General features: G+C 36.1%; 1 protein-coding gene across 2 annotated transcripts in view; it reads left to right on the forward strand.

Moving 5' to 3' along the window:
- Positions 1-16,628, forward strand: part of CRR1 (Dihydrodipicolinate reductase, bacterial/plant) — an 86,427-nt gene that overhangs the window by 56,945 nt on the left and 12,854 nt on the right. The gene's annotated exons all lie outside the window — the stretch shown is intronic.

Below are 16,628 nucleotides of genomic sequence, written 5' to 3' on the forward strand. Positions count from 1 at the left end.
GCCAAACTTCCAAACCTAGGAAGTAGTGTAAAATACCCATGTCCTTCATATCAAATTCTAAAGCCAAATCCCTTTTGCATTGAGAAATAATATGATCCTCTCCTACAATTAGTAGATCATCAACATAAAGGATTAGTATTATCATGTCACCTTTGATAATTATAAAATAAAGGTTTGGATCTACAACAGTCTTTATGAACCCTAGATCCATGAGATAGTTGTCAATCCTTTCATACCAGGCTTGAGGAGCCTGCTTTAGTTTGTATAGGACTTTCTTTAATTTGCACACATGAGATGTTGCATTATGAATCACAAACCCTCCAGGTTGTTCCAAGTAGACTTCTTCGATAGTCCCATTCAACAATGCAATTTTCACATCCATCTGGTGTATCTTCCAACCTTTAGCTGCTGTAATAGCTATGGTTGGTCTAACAAAAGTATATCTAGCAGCAATTGCCAAATGTTTCCTCATAATCAATTCCTTCCTTTTGAGAGAACCCTCTAGCAACAAAATGTGCTTTATGTTTCTCTATACTGTTGTCTACAACGTGTTTAATTTTGAAGAGCCATTGAGACAACAAATCTCTCTTTAGGCCTAGGTACTATATCCCAAACATCATTGTTCAAAATGGATTGATACTCTTCTTTCATGGCATCTTTCCAAACTTGTTTGTTGAAGAGCTTCTGTTGCATTGTTAGGTTTTGAGTTCATAATTTCACTCATTAAGGCCACATAGCTTGAGAATTTGCTAGGCCTCTTACTTTCTCTAAAAATGCCCCTGGGTGCTACAAAGTTTTCAACTTCCTCAACAATCTTCCTAGCCGACAATGGTCTTTTCTTGTTGTTGATGTTTTGATATTCCTCTTGATGCTCCCTTTGATTCTTAGGATTGGGTTGGATTTCATTTGAGTTTTCTTCTGGATATTCCTTCTGAATCTTAGGAGAAGGGTCTTCCTCCATGTTTGAAGGTGAGTTTTGAAATTCAAACTCATTTGAGCTCTTTTCCCTTTTGAAGGCAATGTCTTCCTCAAATATGACATCTTGACTCAATTCTATTTGTCTTTGTCCAGGAATGTAAATTCTATAGGCTTTTGAGGTTTCACCATAGCCGACAAAAATTCATTTCCTCCCGTAAGGTTCTAGTTTTGGCTTCTTCTCTTTGGGTACATGAATATATACAGGGCAACCAAATATCCTTAGATGGCTTTATCAGGTTTAAGTCAGTAAAAGCCTCTTTAGGGGTCTTGTTATCAAGATGTGAATGTGGACATCTGTTTTCGATATAAACAACTGCTCTAGATGCTTCTGCCCAAAATGAGGTGTCTAAGTTTTGGTCATACATCATTGATTTTGCAGCCTCCACAATAGTTTTGTTTTTCCTTTTAGCTACCCAATTTTGTTGAGGATTATAGGGTACAGTAAACTCCCTCTTAATCCCGACAGTAACACAAAATTCTTTAAAGATTTCTGAAGTGCACTCTTTTCCATTTTCAGTTTTTGATGTTTTAATTTTCTTAACAGAGGAGTTTTATGTTAGTGCTTTGAACTCCTTAAACCTTTTAAGTATCTCTTTTGATTCTTTACACTTTAGAAAGTAGATCCATGTCTTCTTGGAGAAGTCATCTTCAAAAATTACATTATGTAGAGAACCTGCCTTGGAGGTGTAGACAGGTCCACATAGGTCAAAGTGGATTGATTCCAGTATATTTTTAGTTTTGCTCAAACTGTTTTAAAAGGACCCTTTGGTGTTTTTCCCTAAGGCACACCCTTTACGTAGTTGGATTTAGCTTGGGTAGTCTCGTTACCAATTTATCGATGGATATGAGGGCACAAAAGTGTATATGTCCTTATCTTCTATGCCAAATCTCATTAGAGTCAGAAGTTTCATGAATGAGTGCTTGTTTAGGTCCAGTGCAAAGTTTGTATAGGTAACTTAGGTTGTAATGAATGTAACAGCATACCATTTCTGATAATAAAAGTCTCCTTTCCTATTGTGTAAATTATGTCTTGGATTGTGCCCTTATCAAGTTTATGATGTATTCATGAATGAAGGTTATGAGATCAGGAAAAAAACTAGAGCAATTATTGTAGTTGGCAAGAGGACTGGTAGAAACATGTACTAGCTTGATGGAGCTATAGAAGGATGTATGATATCTCGGCATAATGGAAGTTGGCTTTAGCATCAAAGGATCTACAACATCAACTTTGACAACTTGGTAAGAATAAGCTTATCCAATGTTGCTAGAGCTTTACCGAGTTTGAGCAAACTAGATAATGCTAAATACAAAGGATGTCAAGAAGGAAATAAAAGGAGAGAATCTATCAAGGAAAAAGATCACCCCTCTACCACTTTACTAGAGCTTGTGCATACCAAGATTTGTGGTCCTACCAGAACAAGAAGTTTTCAAGGTGAGAGGTACTTTGTACTTTTTATTGATGATTATTCAAGATATACAAGGGTTGTAGTTCTAAGAGAAAATTCAGAACTAGTTGAGAAGTTCAAGATATTCAAAGCTAGAGTTGAAAATGGAAGTGTTAAGAAGATTAAATATTTAAAACTTGACAAGGAGTTCAATTCTGATGAATCTGAAATACACTACGAGAAAAACTACATCAGAAGATAGTTATTGACAACAATAACACCACAACAGAATGGTGTTGTAGAAAGAATGAATCAAACAATACAAGAGGTAGAAAGGACAATGATCGAGGAGGCAAGTCTACTAGAAGTCTATTGGAGAGAAGTTGTGCACATGAATGTGTATACACTAAACAAGCTTTTGTAGCTACAAAAATATGGCAAGACTTCATACGAATTGTGGCATGGAAACGCACCTACATCGAAATACTCCAAAAAATTTGGAAGAAAATCCTAAATTCGGTGAGATGAAGATAGCTTGAGAAAATTTGATAGCAAAGTTAATGAAGGGATAATTTTAGGTTACTTCACCAAAAGCAAAGTGTATTGGTGTTAACAAAAGGTTGAAAAAGATAGTAGACAATGTGATTGTGAGAGTTGTTGAGTATGAATTTGATACGAAAAAAAGGGAGGACAAGAAAGAAGAAGAAACAAAGCAAAGACTTGTATCTACAAGCAAGAGACCAAGGTATGTCTAGAAACATCATTTGAAAATCAAATTATTGGAGATAAGAATAGCGGAGTTGTCTCTAGAGGGAGCTTTATTTTGCTCATTATAAAAAATTGAACCTAAAACTCCAGCAGAAGCTTGCAATGATCAGAGTTGGATTAATGCAATGAAGAGCTTAATCAAATAGAAGAGAATCAGACCTCAGAATTAGTGCCCAAACTGACAAACAAAAATTCGATAGGTGCAAAGTGGGTGTACCAGAACAAGCTAGATTAAAATGGAAAGGTTGTGAGAAACAATGCAAGATTGACATACAAGGGTTACTCTCAAATTGAAGGAATTGACTTTGATGAGGCCTATGCTTATGTTTCTCGGATAGAGGCTGTTAGGATGTTCTTGGCATTTGCAGCATTAAAAAATCTCAATGTTTACTAGATGGATTTCAAGTCTACGTGGTACGGTAAATTAGATAAATATATGATCAAACAAGGATTTAAGAAAGGTTGGGCAAACAAAAATCTATACTTCAAGATATACTCAGATAAAATTTTGATTATTGTAGTGTATGTGGATGACATCATCTTTGGAGGAAAAGATTGTTGGAACTAAAATTGGAGCAATTGTTATGTTGCCATTGATGTCAAAGCTTATTGGTAAGACATTTTCTATCTGAGTAGAGTGCCATATCAAGATGATTGATGAAGAGGATTTGAGAAGATGAGATAACAAAAGGACCTAGAGGAAAGGTTGAGTTATGAGAAACTATAGTGGACACTTGATTAATTAGACCTTGAGAAGATAATGTGATTGTTGAATCAAAACCTAAGTGGAGAAGATAGTTGTATTAAAGCCTAGGAAAAGTGATCAATAGAAGACCAAAGGCATAGGCTTTACCGAGCAAAGAGCAAAAGATTAAGGAACTAGAAGTATATGTTGAGTGATGCTAGTGTTGACCGAGCAATAGTATAAGTCGAGCAAAATACAATGTCGATCGAGCATTAGAAAGTATGGTGAGCAGAACAATTGGTATTGACCGAGTAATTTAGTGATGACCAAGTGTTAGAACACAGTGTTGGCCGAGTAATAGCATTTTTTCAGTTTATGAGGAAATCTTGATTTCTAGCCGACACAATTGAATTCTTGGAACTTGTAAAACGTGTTGAAGATAAGGATGGATGACCTAGAGCATTTAATATATAGCAAATTGTGTTTGAGTGTTTCTATGTATGGATTCAAAGAGAAGTTTTGAGAATCGTGTTTGAGTGTTTCTATGTATCGATTTTAATGAGAAGTTTTGAGAAGTTTCTAGAAGAGAAAGGAGGAAATGAAAAGATGGAAGGATTTGATGAATCTAACCAAACCCTAAGATCTACGATGATGTTTAAGCAAGAAAAGATCAGAATTACCTATTTAAGGAAGCATAAGGGTAACCTTAAGAGAGGTTGGCAAGTAGTTGTTGATGCAATTGACTGGTGAACTTAAGTAGGAGGCTGAGAAGAGTTATGAAGTGGTGAAGTGTGATCGCTTAAAGGATTGCCAAGAAAATCAAAAACATAGATGATAATGGAGGTTAGTCAGTGGATCAGCATATGAGCTACATTGTGATCTATATTTGCAAAGTGAGTTGTATATATCAAATCAACCAACTATTACTTTCTAATCATTCTATCAGTATTGAAATCCTTTAATCAAGGTTGACCTAACAATCATTTGTAAATCTTTTAATCAAGGTGACATTCTAATGGAATGTTCTAAAGCCCTTTAATAAGGCCACTCCTAATAGGGTGATTAAATCCTTTAACAAGGTCACATTTAACAATGTTTTTTGTAACCTTTAATAGGGTTGGCTCTCATAGAGCTCAATTCAGAGGAGTGAAAAATTGGTAGCATGTTACTGGTGGTTTTTCCTAAATTGGGTTTCCACATTAAATCCTGGTGTTATACTTGTGTGGATGTTATTTGAGATGTTTTATTGTTAATGTTTTACATTCTGCAAAGTTTGTTACAACAAGGATAGTGGACTGCAAGTTTTACGTTGTTGATTATTTGCTATAGAGACGGAGTTACTAATGATTAGATTTGAAGTATTTGAAGTGATTAAAAGTTGAATTGGTACATTTGAACCCAAGGATAACTGATTCACCCCCGCTTCTCAGTTATGCTAAATCATTCTAATAATTGGTATCAGAACATTGGTGCTTGTAGAGTGTCATGTCCCCTCTTTAGCAACTATAGTAATTTTATTATTTCACTAAGTGTAAACTTATTATCCTTCAACACTTATGCGAATTATGGAAAAGGAAGAAACTAGGTCATTTTGGTGGTGGGACCAATTTCACTTAAGTAGATTTCAGGCATAGAGGGAGTCATATGAGAATTTAAAAAGAATCATTTTATTTATCCCAAACTTTGAAATTCTGGCTCAAATTATAATGTGTTTGGCTTGGTGGTGGAGTTCATGTTTCGGTGCCCTAATTAGGGTATTGACTTTAAGATTGTGGTAACCTTATAAGGAAGAGCAAGTTCAAAAGAGGGTTATGTTATTGTTATTCTGATGTTTACTGTTACGCAAGTTTGTCATCAATTTGGACGCAAACCCTAGCTGGCTGCCTTGGACGTACAACCAAGTTTGGTCGTTCAACTATTCAACAGCCTCTAATCTATTCTTTAGTGCTACATATTAGATGCCAACAAATCTCTACAACAAGTTTGTCTATTTCTTTCCAACGAAGGGTGATCTATGGCATCAATGTTTGGTACAAATTAGGATTTGGTTCATTTACAAGTTTTTGCATGATTGAATAAAGGACGTAGGTATTATCCTAAGACCGAATAATAAAGCTTTTTTGTTGTAGCTTTTTATTATTTGTTGTAGCTTTCTTTTTCAAGTCTGACTTAGTCTTTTGTTGTAAAAGCTTGAGTTACATCTTTATTGTTCTAAGAATTAAATATCTTTGTTGTTAAATCTTTAGTAAGGATATTTTCGTGGTATTAGAGCCACAAACCCTGCTAGCCTATGGGGTTTTAGTTTTCTTTTTTGTGCTTTTTGGTTGCATGTCCCTATAACAAATTTCTATGCACTCCAAAGGAATTGAATCACTTAGATATAATCCAAGGAGTAAATTCAGGCAACAAGACTTTGGAAGATCTAGTAGCCAACACAATTGGAATACGGCAAGGCAAGAAACTCACAATAGAACAAAAGATACAAGGTCTGATCGACCTGTACGCCCCACTTTCCTTTCTCCTATAGTGGAAAGGAACCCTATTCCAGAAGCAGCGGAAGAGGAAACTCATATTACTGATGACATTATGGTAGCCAAGGATGAGTACTTACAGTTACCAGTTGATGTGAGACAACGGATAAACTTGAATCAGTTCATGAATTAGCGTAAAGATAAGGCCAGAAACCTTCTAGACAAACCAAGTGGGAGGCCCAAAGATTTAGCTAGGCAGAGCATGCAACCTATGGAATACAAGGATGCTTTGAAGAGGATAAATATTCCAACTTTTGATGGAACCAAAGAGTTATCAGCAAGGTCGTGGATTCACCGGTTGGACACGTTCCTGGCACTTAAGCCCATGGAAGAAGGAAAAGCTATACAATTTGCTGCCATGCATCTAGGAGGGGTAGCTTACAATTGGTGGCACCATGGGATCATTTTCCAAGATCATTCTAGGATTGATTCTTATGAAAAATTTGTCAAAGGGTTGGTTACACATTTTGAGAGGAAAGATATTGAAGTATACTACCGAGAGTTAGCTTAATTAACCCAAACAGGACAACTTGAAACTTATATAAGTGAATTTCAAAAGATTACAGTGATGGTTCCTGATATGCCTTAGAAAAGAGTCACCGTGCTCTTTGTTGAAGGCTTAAGTGAGTCGTGACAGACTTAAGGGGTTAGTAAAAGGTCATAGGCCTGTATCACTTGATGATGCTATTGGATTAGCAATGGATATTGAAGTTTCAGCACCTCACCAACACAGAAGAAGGATTTCAGCCCTTGGAAATATGACAAAAAAGGGACAAATACACAGAAAAGCATCAATTTCAATCAGCCTAAAAGTGCTCCTACAAAGACTGAACAAGAATCTCAAAATAAACTTAGGAGGAGGAAGCTATGCTTTGCTTGCAAAGAACTATGGGACCCTGGGCATCACTGCCTTGGAAAAGGGAAACTTCCTTTAATTGAAGTGTATTATGAGGATGAATTTAAAGAGGCAGTTGAAGAGGAACATAATGAGGAGTCTCAGCCTCCTCAAATTGAGCTTGAGGATACTATAGTTAGAGAAAACTCACAGATTGTCGCTCTCTCAGGAATTTCAAGATGTAGACCATTCAGGCTGAAAGGAGTCATTAAGGGATAGCGAACAATATGCTTGGTGGACAGCAGTGCCACCCACAATTTCATTGATGAGGGTCATATTAGAAGGTGTGGATTGCAAGTAGAAGAGTTTCTTGGATTTAATGTGATTGTAGCTGATGGATTTCCCTTGAGTTGTTCTTAAGTTTTACTTCATCTTAACATTCAAATTGGAGAGTATAACTTGATAGGAGATTTTTATGTTCTCAATCTCAGCAATGTGGATGTTGTTTTGGGTCTCTAGTGGCTTAAGTCTTTAGGTCGGTATGTGCAGGACTTCAAACAAAGGCAATTGGAGTTTATGGTGGATGGTAAGAAAACAGTGTTGAAAGCTATGGAAGATGGAGGACCCAAAGTAGTTTTTGCTAAAAGAATGGAAGCATTTGTTCGTCATGATGCCATTGAATGGACAGCTCATTGTTTTGTTTCTAATAATGTTGTGAATGACAAACATTCTTACCATGTTGATATACAATCTATGCTGGATAAACATGGAGCGGTGTTTAGGGGTATCCCTCCAAGACAGCCACCAGATAGAGGATTTGAGCATGTGATTGAACTGGAAGAAGATTCTAAACCAATCATAACCAACCCTTATAGGCATCCTCAACATTTCAAAGAAGAAATTTAAAAGATGATGGAGTTCCTGAAAATGGGTCACATCCAACCGAGCTCTAGCTCATTTGCTTCTTCAGCAGTACCGGTCAAGAAGAAAGATGGCACATTAAGGATGTTTATTGACTATAGAGCCTTCAATAAGCGCTCTATTAAGAACAAACATCCTATTCCCAGGATCAATGAACTAGTGGATGAGTTGCATGGTTCAATTTTCTTCTCCAAAATTGATTTACATTCAGGATACCATCAAATAAGTTTGAGAGAAGAGGACATTCAGAAGACAGCATCATGGTGTCATTATGGGCACTTTGAATTTTTGGTGATGCCTTTCGGTCTCACGAATGCAGCCGCTACATTCGAATCTTGTATGAACCATATTTTCCGTGAGTAGTTAAGGAAATTTGTGCTGGTATTTTTTGATGATATCTGATTTATAGTAAAACTTGGAAAGAGCACCTGAAACACCTATATGTTGTTATGAGTATTATGGAGCAGCAATCATTGTATGCTAGAGCTTCCAAATGTGAATTTGGAATGTCATAAATTTTGTATCTAGGTTATGTGATTAGTATGGAGGGAATCAAATCCCATTAACAAAAGATACAAGCTATTTAGGAATGGCCTAGTCCTAAAAACATTTCTGATCTTAAGGGGATTCTTGGGTTTGTGTTGCTATTATAGAAGATTTGTACAAGGGTTTTCATAGCTAGCCTCACCATTAACTGATCTTATAAAGAAAAGGGCTTTCCAGTGCTCTTTTGAAGCCCAAATTACTTTTGAAAGGCTCAAAGATACCATGAGCTTTTGTCCAGTACTTGCACTCCCTGATTTCACCAAACCTTTTGTAGTGGAATGTGATGCTTCAGGTCAAGGAATTGGTGTTGCACTAATGCAAGATAAACATCCCATTGTTTTTGAAAGCGGGAAGCTCCAAAATGCAGAAAAATTATATTCCACTTATGATAAAGAAATGTTGCCTATAATGCATAATTTGGCCAAGTTTAGACAATATTTGGTGGGCACAAGGTTTATTGTTAGTTAGGACTGATCATAATAGTCTCAAATACTTTTGGAACAAAAGGATCTTAATGAATGCCAACAAAAGTGGGTCACTAAGATCCAAGCTTATAATTTGGATGTGGAATATATCAAAGGGAAAAAGAATGTGGTGGCTGATGCACTTACTAGAAGACCCCTTCTATTTTCCCTTGCTGAAATCTCAGCTGATTGGAAAACGCAGCTGTTGACCGAGTATGCCAAAAATACTTTTGCTTGTAAAATAATGGAGGGAAAAGTTCAAGAAGACAAATACTCAGTGTTAGGTGATATGATATGTTACAAGGATAGAATGTATAATGACTTATTGGGTCTACAAGTTTTGTAGTGTTGTAAGTGGTCTATACTTATAGGTTGTATTTATGGCTTAGATATGGGGTGTACCTGAGTCTAAATTGAAATGAAAAGTTTTGCATGTACTTCATGATGTTCCCCTTGCAGGGCATCGAGGGTTCTTCAAGACTTATAGACAAGTGAGAAAACGGTTTTCATGGAAGGGACTAAAGGATGAAGTGCTGCAATATGTCCGGGAATGTTTTGTACGCCAACAAAATACAGTAGAACACACCTTTCTTGCGGGCCTTTTGCAACCTCTTCGATTATGAAACAAAAGCGGGAAGAAATATATATGGATTTCATCACAAGTTTACCACGAGTGCAAAGAAAGGATTGTATCTCTATTGTAGTGGACAGATTAACCAAATACTCCCATTTCTTTGCCATTCCCATTGGTTTCTTTGCTTCTCAGGTTGCTGGTTTGCTTTTTTAGGAGGTCTTCAGGTTACATAGGTTGCCTAAAACCATTGTTAATGACAGGGACAACATATTTATGAGCATAATTTGGCCAAGTTTAGACAATATTTGGTAGGTACGAGGTTTATTGTTAGTTAGGACTGATCATAATAGTCTCAAATACTTTTTGGAACAGAAGGATCTTAATGAACGCCAACAGAAGTGGGTCACTAAGATCCAAGCTTATAATTTGGATGTGGAATATATCAAAGGGAAAAAGAATGTGATGGCTGATGCACTTACTAGAAGACCCCTTCTATTTTTCCTTGCTGAAATCTCAGCTGATTGGAAAATGCAGCTGTTGACCAAGTATGCTAAAAGTACTTTTGCTTGTGAAATAATAGAGGGAAAAGTTCAAGAAGACAAATACTCAATGTTAGGTGATACGATATATTACAAGATTAGAATGTATAATGAACTATTGGGTCTACAAGTTTTGTAGTGTTCTAAGTGGTCTATACTTATAGGTTGTATTTATGGCTTAGATATGGGGTGTACCTAAGTCTAAATTGAAATGAAAAGTTTTGCATGTACTCCATGATGTTCCCCTTGTAGGGCATCAAGGGTTCTTCAAGACTTATAGACAAGTGAGAGAACAGTTTTCATGGAAGGGACTAAAGGATGAAGTGCTGCAATATGTCCGCGAATGTTTTGTGTGCCAACAAAATACAATAGAATACACCTTTCTTGCGGGCCTTTTGCAACCTCTTCCGATTCTGAAACAAAAGCGGGAAGAAATATCTATGGATATCATCACAGGTTTACCACAAGTGCAAGGAAAGGATTGTATCTCTATAGTAGTGGACAGATTAACCAAATACTCCCATTTCTTTGCCGTTCCCATTGGTTTTTTTGCTTCTTAGGTTGTTGGTTTGCTTTTTTAGGAGGTCTTCAAGTTACATAGGTTGCCTAAAACCATTGTTAGTAACAGGGACAACATATTTATGAGCATATTTTGGCAGGAATTGTTCCGTTTGGCAAGCACTGAACTTACACCTGGCACTAGCTACCATTCGCAAACAAATGTGCAAACTGAAATTGTCAATAAATGGGTGGAAGGTAACCTCATGAACTATGTTTTGGGGCAGCAGCACGCATGGGTCAAATGGCTTTATCTTGTTGAGTTATGTTATAACACTAGCTATTATATGACCATTGGTATATCTCCGTTCAAGGCTCTATATGGATATGAGGCTTCGTCACTTATAGACTTAGCATTTGAAGACAATAGGGTTCCAAAAGCCAAGGAAATTATCCAGAATTACCAAGGCATACTTAAGGCTCTGAGAGACAACATTTTGCTAGCATAGAATCAACAGAAAAAGTATGCTAATAGGCATAGGATTGAGAGGTTTTTTCAAGTAGGGGATTTGATCTTCCTACAATTGCATCCTTACAAACAATCAACTTTCAAGAGCAGTGGAACAGAAAAGTTGAATCCAAGGATCTATGGGCCATACAAAGTGCTCGAGATAAATGGCGAGGTTGCTTATGAGTTAGAACTGTCAGCAGGGAGCTAGATTCATAACGTTTTTCATGTGTCTTTCCTAAAGAAGTTATTGGGTCAAGTGACTGTAGCTTCCCCTGAGTTACCACCATTGGATAAAGAAGGGAAATTAGTATGGAACCAAAAGGTGTTGCTGATTGGAGAGAAAGGAAATTGAGGAACAAGACTCTACATGAATACTTGATCAAATGGAAGAGCTTGCCACTCAATGATGCCTCTTGGGAAGGAGAAGAAATATTGCAACACCCAAACAGACGATTGCTTGTGGACCAACAATCTTGGGAAGGGATGATTGTCATGTCTCCTCTTTAGCAACTATAGTAATTATATTATTTTGCTAAGTGTAAACTTTTTATACTTCAACATTTGGGCGAATTATGGAAAAAGAGGAAACTAAGTTATTTTGGTGGTAGGGCCAGTTTCACTTAAGTCCCTAGATTTCAGTCATAGAGGGGGCCGTATGAGAATTAAAAGAGAATCATTTTATATATTCTAAACTTTGAAGTTGTGGCTCAAATTATCATTTTTTGGCTTCGTAGTGGAGTTCATGTTTCTGTACCCTAATTAGGGTATTGGCTTTAGGGTTGTGGTAACCTTATAAGGAAGAGTAAGTTCAAAAGAGGATTATGTTATTGTTATTCTGATTTTTACTGTTCTACAAGTCTGTTAGCAGATGGGACACAAACCCTAGCCTGCCGCCTTGGACGTACAACTAAGTTTTGTCGTTCAACTATTCAACAACCTCTAATCTCTTCTTCAGTGCTGGATATCAGACGCCAACAAATCTCTACAACAAGTTTGTCTATTTCTTTCCAACGAAGGGCAATCTATAGCATCAATGTTTGGTATAGATTAGGGTCTGGCTCATTTACAAGTTTCTGCATGATTGAATAAAGGAGTTTGGTATTATCCTAAGACTGAATAATAAAGCTTTTGTGTTGTAGCTTTCTTTTTCAATTCTGACTTAGTCATTTGTTGTAAAAGCTTGAGTTACATCTCTATTGTATTGAGAATTAAATATCTTTGTTGTTAAATCTTTAGTAAGGATATTTCATAGAGAAAAGTTTGAAGGTACTTGAAGCTAAAGATCAAGATGTACAAAAAGGAGGTACCAAGACTGAAGAAGGAGAACTGCCCTGCATGGCAGAGTCTGATGAAGTTGCATCTAGTAGGAATTGGAGAAGGAGCGCACTATGTGGAAAATACATAGGTAGAGATACAAAGACCTCTGACAGCTCAACAGATGAAAGAGAAGCAAGAACACAATCAAGCAATGTGGAAAATTGCATCAGCCCTAAGCTATACCGAGTTTGATGACATAAAGGAGTGCACTAATGCCAAGAAAATGCGGGATACACTGCAAACTATCTATGGATGAGACACAAATGTTTTAAGAGCAAAATTAGAAAGCTTGAGAGGCAAGTTTGATGAGATGAGAATGATAGATTGTGAAATCTTTGCTTAATATTGTGGACAAGTCAAAAGAGGTGGTAAATGCTACAAGAGGGTCCAACGGAAAGATTGATGATGAAACTGTGATTAGCAAGATACTGAGAACCCTACTTCCTATTTATGCTATTAGAGTCTCTACAATACAAGAACTGAGATGTACTCCTGGTAACAATCTGACTTTGGAAGGATTAGTTGGTAGACTTGCTGCTTTTGAATTGTCAAACTTTGATAATTTTACTCCTACTGCTATTGAATCGGCTTTCAAATCTCAATTGGTTCTAAACAAGAAAGAAAAATGTGTGAATAGTGATAGTGATATTTTTGATGATGATCTTGATGAGCTTGAAGCATTAATGACTAGAAGACTTCCAAGAGCCAAAGCAAAATTCAAAGGTAAGCTTCGTATAATATGCTTTTCATGTAACAAGGTTGGTCACATTGCTGCAAGATATCCTGACAGAGAAGACAAGGATGACAGGAAGGAAAGAAAGTATAAAGGCAGAAGAGATTGTAGGGACAATAGAAGAAAAAACGACTACAAAGACAAAGGTAAGAAATTTTGTTATATTGCTGAAGAAGAAACTGACAATGAGTCGAATAGTAATGATGAAGAAGTTGTCTATATTGCTATGAAAGAAGATTCTGATGAAGATGAGAAAACTACATTAATTTCATATGTGAAAGGTGATAGATGGATAATTGATAGTGGTTGTTAACATCACATGACTGGTGATAAAAGTAAGTTTGAAACCATGAACAATACAAAGGTAGTTGTGCCAAGTTTGGTAATGATGCCCCATGTGTTGTAAAAGGTAAAGGATCAATAAAACTGACTGATAAGATCAAGTGTGACAATGTTTATTGGGTTGAAGGACTTAACTATAGTTTGTTGAGTGTTGCACAGTTGATCAAATCAGGATACAAAGTCAAATTCCATCACAAGAAATCCAAGATATTTGATACAAATGGTGAACTAATTGGAAGTGGAGAATAAACAAGAGGTAACTTGTTCTATCTAGATTTATCTGATGAGACTTGCTTGTTTGCACAATTTGATGAAATATGGCTATGGCATAAGAGGCTATGTCATGTGAACTTTGATAATTTGGTAAGCATTAGTAAAATAAAAAGAGAAAGAGGATTACCAAGATTGAAGAAACTTGATAATGCTATGTGTAAAGAAACTTGATAATGTTGTGTAAACAATGTCTGTTGGGAAAAATGACATTTAAGAGCAAGACATACTCATCTAATGATATTTTGGAATTAGTTCATACTGGCATTTGTGGACCTATTGGAGTGCAAAGCTACTGTGGTGACAAATATTTTATTCTATTTGTTGATGACTACTCTAGAATGATGATTGTGATGTTTTTAAAAGAAAAATCTGATGCTTTTCAAATGTTTATGTTGTATTTGGCAAGAGTTAAAAAGGAAATAGGTAGAAGTCTAAAGTGCTTGAGATCTGACAGAGGAGGAGAGTTTATCTGTAATAAATTCAACATATTCTGCAATGATAGAGGAATTAAGAGACATATGCCAACACCTAGAAACCCTCCACATAACGGAATAGCTCAAAGAAGAAATAGATCAATCATGGATTGTGCTAGAACACTGATGATGGAGAAGAATGTATCATAGAAATATTGGAGAGAAGTTGTAAGTACAACAAACTATACTTTGAATCAAGTCAAGAAAGGTACAAATATTACACCCTTTGAGTTATGCTATGCCTATGCACCTAATGTGAAATACTTTAAAGTCCTTGGAAGCAAATGTTATATACTGAAGGACAATAGAAATGGAAAACTTGATGTTAAAAGTGATGAAGGCATATTCCTAGGATATTCCACTAATAGCAAAGCTTATACATGTTTGAATTCTAACTGTAACAAAGTTGTGGAAAGTGCAAATATGAAAGTTGATAAATATGCGGAAAAGAATGAAGTTGAATGCAAGACAAAATCTAAAGATTACACCACATTCATAAATGTCAATGAAGGTGTGCCCTGCACCTTACCTAAGCTAGAAAACAAGGCTACTAAGCAACAACAAACTATGAATGCCAAGTTGCAGTAGCAGGCTATCGAGCAACAGGTTGTAGGTGTTGAGTGTCAACAGGATGATATTGAGATACAAGATGAGACTACCAAGCTTCAGGAAGCCAGCGCCAAGAAACCAGAAGTAGAAGTAGAGATATAAAATGAACTTGAAATAAATTTTCAAGATGAACCTAAAAAAGAAGAAAGAGGAAAAGAGCCTACATTAGCAAAGTATGTAAGAAGACATCATGCACCTAAACAAATCATTGAAAACAAAGACTCTGGAGTCATGACAAGAAAAAGATTGAGCAATGACACATGTTTACTTTGTGAATTTGAACCTAAACATTGAAGGATGCTTTGGATGATGAAGATTGGATTCAAGCAATGAATGAAGAAATTGAACAAATATAGAAGAACAAAACCTAGTCACTAGTACCTAGACCAAAGGATAAAAATGTTATTGGAACTAAGTGCGTATTCAAGAACAAGCCGAATGAGAAAGGAGAAGTTGCAAGGAACAAGGCTAGATTGGTATGCAAAGGATATGCACAAGAAGGCATTGACTATGGAGAAAAATTTGCCCCAGTTGCAAGATTGGAAGAAGTTAGAACTCTACTTGCATATTCTGCTTACAAAGGATTTAAAGTTTATCAAATGGATGTCAAATCTGCAATTTTGAATGGAATACTAGAAGAAGAGCTTTACATTGAACAACCAAAAGAATTTGTTGATCTAAGCAAGAAGAACATGGTATGTAAACTACATAAAGCATTATATGGACTGAAACAAGCCCCTAGAGCATGGTATGAAAGGTTGCACAACTATTTGGAAAAGGTTGGTTTTGCAAGAACCAATGACAACAATAATCTGTATTTGAAAACTGAAGGTGGTAAAGGGATACTGTTGGCTGAAATATTTGTGGATGATATCATATTTGGAGCACAAGATGCATTATGCAAATCATTTGCTAATGAGATGCAAAAGGAATTTGAAATGTTTATGTTTGGGGAAATCAAATTCTTTGTTGGTTTACAAGTATATCGGATGAGGAAAGCTATCTGCATTACCCAATTCAAATACATCTAGGAGATACTGAAAACCTTTGGGATGAAAGATTCTAGACTAGTCAGCACGCCTATGGCTAGTGGATATAAAGTTTCTAAGAATCATGATTCTACTAATGTGAATCAGACATTGTATACATCAATGATTGGGAAGTTACAATATGTTGTTCATAATAGACCTGATATTACACTAGAAGTTGGGATTGTTGCAAGATTTTCTGCAAATCATGAGGAGAATCACATGATGACAGTGAAAAGAATTCTAAGATATCTGAAAAGAACAGAGGATTATGGACTATATTACAAAAAGAATGACAAGTTTGAACTGAAAGTGTACACAGATGCTGATTGGGCAGGAAATGTTGATGACAGAAAGATTACAAGTGGTGGAGTTTTCTTTCTAGCAAAGAGATTGGTTTCATGGACAAGCAAGATTCAGAACTCCATTTCACAATCAACAACAAAAGCTGAATATGTAGCAGCAAGAGTGAATTGTTCTAACATTGTGTGGATCAAACAATTGTTAAAAGGAATGAAGAGATCATTGATCTAGTTGCTATTTGTTGTGATAACACAAGTGCTATAAATATATCAAAGAATCTTGTGATGCACGTATAGACCAAGTGTATTGCTATCA

Source organism: Cupressus sempervirens, chromosome 1 (genome assembly GCF_028749045.1).
Source record: "Cupressus sempervirens isolate cs-2001-9-10 chromosome 1, ASM2874904v1, whole genome shotgun sequence".
Classification (NCBI taxonomy): Eukaryota; Viridiplantae; Streptophyta; class Pinopsida; order Cupressales; family Cupressaceae; genus Cupressus; species Cupressus sempervirens.